The following is a 5,166-nucleotide window of genomic DNA, read 5'->3' on the forward strand; positions in this document are numbered from 1 at the left end:
AATGTTGTCATGCCGCTTTGAACTCAGTCATGACTGGTTATTACAGCCAAAAGACAGTTTGTTCCTCTGCCACTGAATACTTTGACTCCAAATTATTCTCTAGAAGCCTATGAAAGACCATCTAAACTACTAAGAAGTCTAAAACTGCGAGCCAAAAACAAATACATAAAACATTGTCTTGCTAGAGACACAGAGAAAGTCCACAAAATTACAGCAGCTCCCGCATCCACCACAGAAATGTTTTCTTTTGTGCCGATGTTAAAACAAAAAACTCAAATCCTCAGAAATGCTCATTTTATTTATAACAGCACCATGGCAAATATTACATTAAACTCAAAAAGGATGATTTCTACGAAACTTGACGCTTTAAGTGATTCTGAACATTTTTCCCACTGAGTAGGGATCTGCTGAAAAAACAGGAAATGCAGGCGAGTTACAGTTTGGTCGACCACAGAGCACAAAAATACAATGAACCTTTAAGGACAAGATGGTTGCGACAGTTTTGGTCTGAACCCTGTAAACTTTGTCTTATATGTCAATAAAAAAGGGAAATACTTTCATACAATTCTAAAAATATTAAAAGTTTTAAAAAGGTTACTCTGATTGCGAAACCAAAACACTTGTGTACGTTACTTAGATTATAAAAACAGCCTCCTCAAGCTGTTTCTTAAAGTTAAAGGTCCTGGAAAAAAGCCCTTTAAGTCACAACTGTGGTAGTTTATATATACTGAAATACATTTAGAGGAATAATTATTATAGACTCATAGATCATCACAGCACCAACAAAGTTCTCCAGAGATTAAACAGTGTGTGTTTCCAAGCTGTGAAGACTCTCACCTTGTTTACAAGGCCGGTCTGTGTGATGTACGTATGTTCTCATGGGGCTTAGGAGCAACCGGGCAACACTAATACCACAAATTAGAGCAAGTCACAGACTTATGACTTCTGTGAAACGCAGACGTCAGCACAGACGTAGCATGAGCATGCATCTCTTCTCAGGTTGAAGACCCGAGAAAACAAAGCTCCTTAGAAACAACTCTGTCTCTCAGATTACAGCTCATAAACTACTGTGTAATGATTTAGTGTGCACAATCAGCCTGAGATCCTCGGGCGGGGTCCTTCCGGTCGTTCCAAAGTCGAGAGGCGACCACGCTTTTGACGTCAGGGCCCCTCGACTTTGGAGCGGCCTACCTGAGGAGATAAGTCTCGCAGAATCAGTAACTTCTTTTAAATCACTTCCTTAAACCCACTTTTATAGACTTGCTTTCATGTGAAGTCGCCCTTTTAAACTGATTTTCATATTCTATCTTTTTATTAATTTGACTGCTCTCAGTCTATTTCATCATGTGATGTCTTTTTCTTACCGTCCTTTACTGCTTTTGTTTGTTATTTTTAATCTATTTATTGTCTTTTATTCTTTTAACTGCTCTTTACCTCTTTTCTTAATTCCTCTTATGCGATGTCGTCCTCTCATGGTCCTTTATTGATTTTATTCTTTTATTTATCTTTATTTTTGCATTACTTCTCCTCTCTCTTTTTCCCTTTTACTTTTAATGACTCATATTGTCTCTTTGTGTTTTAACATTTTCTGTTCTTGTTTTAACTTTCCCTTAGACTGGACTTGACTGTTGAGTGTTTATTCTGTAATATTGTCTTTCTGATTTTCCTGCTTTTGCTTTTTTTGTCAAAGCACTTTGTAAACTCTGTTTTAAAAGGTGCTATATGAATAAAGTTTATTATTATTATTCCAAGGTATTCTTAAAGTACATATTAGAATTAAATACAGGAGAAAAGACAAAGGGTCGGGGATAAGGGGATAAAAACTTTGTTTTTAAGAAGGACTAAATGACAGTGGAAGTATTTTGTATCTTTTGAAGGTAAAAGACGTGGCCAGGAACATCTTTTTACTGTACTATGGCATTTTTACAAGTTGCACTGAACTGTACTTTTTGGGGGGTATTTTCTTCAAGTCTGTAATTTTGTATGTATGCATTACACCATGTTATCTACTTATGTCTTTTAAAATCATAATTGAGTACAATTTTAATTAATATCTAAACCTTTCATCTGCATCACAAACATGGCTGGAAGCTGTCCAGATACATAAAATATGATACGATGTATTCGTGGTTTATAACATGTACAATGCTTACATTTAATTCACCCAGGCTGAAAAAAACAACAACAAAAAAACCTTTCCTATAATTTTTGATGACTTAAATGTTGTACAGAGCTGAAGATCAAGTTCATTTTTGTCTGTGTCTGTTTTGTAGTCGATATTCAGTTTATTCTCAGCAAAAATGACTCTTTTAATATTTCATCTTCTGCTCTAAGACTCATTTCTCTAGCTTTATTGTCAAAGGCAACAAACACCATTTTACTGTCCTCAGGTTATAACACATAGTGTATGTTTTGCAGTAAAGTGTTTATAGCATCCTCGTCAGAAAAACATCCTAGAGAATGATACAAAAAGAAAAAGTAAAGAGAGAATAAAAGTAGGAAGGAAAGAAATAAATCTAAAAAAAATGTTCGACTTCTTGTGGACGAGTGTTTAGTGATGAGCGGGCTCCGAGAAGATGCAGTTTAGGTTAAAATTACAGGCTCACTTGCTCATATAGTCGGTGCTACAAATAAACAAAGCACAAGTGATCATTACAACACACACAGTGGAAGAAATTAAAACATCAGATTTTTTACGCGGGCTCAGTGATGTGTTTTCGCTGAATGGATTGTGGTGACACTTGATCTTTTATAAAGTCTGAAGTTTGCAAATACACTGTCTGGAACATTGTAACATGTGACAGGTTGTTTGCTGGAGGTTTTATTTTACTTTGTTCTCTTCTTCCCTTCTTTTGTGGTGGAAAGTCAGAAAAAAATTACTTGTGTCAAACAATGAATACAAATGAAACAACCTGACAGACTTACACGTTCATCGAGAAGATAATGTTTTATGGACGATAACTAAAGATAAACCTTCGGCCTTCACTGAGCCAGGTGTCCTCTATCTGTCATCACTCCTTTGTAGAGCACTAATGAAAAACAGCTAATGAGGTCACATGATCACCTGATGACAGACGCAGGTGTGGTGTACATCACAGCAGCTGCAGCCTGTGTTATCGTGATGCATGTAATGATGATGATCATGGAGCTTTACTGCTGAATGAATGAAGAAAGATGTGGTATGATGGTGGAAACAAAGAAGGAAGACAGGCTGCATTAAACCAAGTGTGAAACAAACATATCTTACGTTTGTCAATAAAAGGTTCCTGTAAAATCTGATGCGAAGCAATACAGGAGAGTTTAATAATCCAGGACTAATGAAAGAGTTTAAGTTGATGATGGGAAAATTAATGCAGCTCAGTTATCTCATGTTTTCATCAAATTATTACATGCATAAACGGTTCATGAAGCAGGTAATCAAAATGAGTTCTGTTTCATTTGATGCTGAGCAGACATGAAATGCTGCACAGAAATGTTTTTTTATCCAAACAGTTTCACACGCGATATTAGATTAGATTAATTAAAATAAATGTAAATACTGATTTCAAGTTTACCTGTTAATCTATCGGGATGATTACAGATCACACTGCTTCAGAGGGCTTTACAGTCCGTACAGTAACAACACTTTCTGTGCTAAGACCCCTCAATCTGAGTGAGGCAAACAAAAACAGAAATTTCCTTGTTTTTGTCTTGAAATGGGAAGTCAAATAAATAAAACAAATCAACAATAATAATAATAAACTTAATTACACAGCACCTGTCAAAACACAGTAAGAAGGCTTTACCTTATAAACAAGCTGAAAGCAAAAGGACCTAAACACAAAAAACACACATTAGAGAAAATAAACAAATAAATAAAATCACCCAAAAAATGATTTAAGCTGCCGGTCTCATCAGTGACCGATGGACTGTTATGAACCTAGAAGTGTCCAGTTGTTATTATTGAATTAAAAAAATCATCATCTGAAAAACACACAGAGTCTGGGTCTCCACTGTAAAATAGGTGCCCCTAAAAGACCAGTGAGACTTAACGTTTCTTCTTAGTTCACATGCACACAGAGAGCTGAGTTTAGTGGTGAGATCAGTGATGTAATGCAGGTAAACCTGAAGCTGATGGATTACTGGTATTTAGATCGCGGCCAGGTTAAAGCTGTCACTATTTTTCTGACATGAGTTACACAACCTTTAGGCTTTGCCACAACCTCCGTGTGTCACATCATGTGGTATTAATCCTAAAACCCTGCTGCTGCTGCTGCTGCTGCTGCTGCTGCTGCTGCTGAGCTTCTCCTCAACCTGCCAACGTTTTACTTATGCCATGTGTACATGCAAACGTGAGCATTCGTCGAGGAGATTCAGAAACAAGAAACACGTTGCCAAACCGTTAAAGAAGAAGATTATTGATTTAATCAATTTAGATGCCTTGTGAAGAGTTTGAGATTTCAAACAAACATACTGTAACAACAACAAAGGACTGAAGAAAAAACATATCAGCAAACCACTTTTAGGAAAAACTAAAAATATATTTATATTTGATTAACAAAAAATATTTGTATAATCTAAAATGTAAATCCCAAATGTCTCTGATCTTATTGAGCGGGATATTTGGTCTGGAGTTTCAAACTGGAGGATTAATAAGATGATTGTGACAGCGTCAGCTGTGTGGAAACGTTTGCAGTGTGGATTTCATGGGTGGTTTGGAAACAATAAATGATGGTTATATCAGGGTTCAACAGAGGACGGGGAAGCCCTCTGACAATTTAACTACCCATATGACTTTATAATCTGTCATCTCTCCAGGATTTAAGTCAGGGGTGTGTGAGTAATACACAGACTACAAAAGCATCTGGTGATATTTTACTCCGTATAATTAATGCATAAAAAGTACTGATATAGTAAATTACAGACTCATTCATTACTTGTTGTTGTATATTGCAATACTAATGTGTGATTGTAACAAAATCCCACGCAACACCTGGACTTTTTGTTGTTTTGACTATTGTTGATTTTCTCCAAAAGTAATTAATATTTAGTACTTAATATAATATTTAGCATCATTGTTTGTTGTGGTTGTTGGTACCAGTGTGTGTGTGTGTGTGTGTGTGTGTGTGTGTGTGTGTGTGTGTGTGTGTGTGTGTGTGTGTGTGTGTGTGTATGTGTGTGTGTGTG

The sequence above is a fragment of the Pagrus pagrus genome, assembly GCF_965226575.1.
Source record: "Pagrus pagrus genome assembly, chromosome: 2".
Lineage (NCBI taxonomy): Eukaryota > Metazoa > Chordata > Actinopteri > Spariformes > Sparidae > Pagrus > Pagrus pagrus.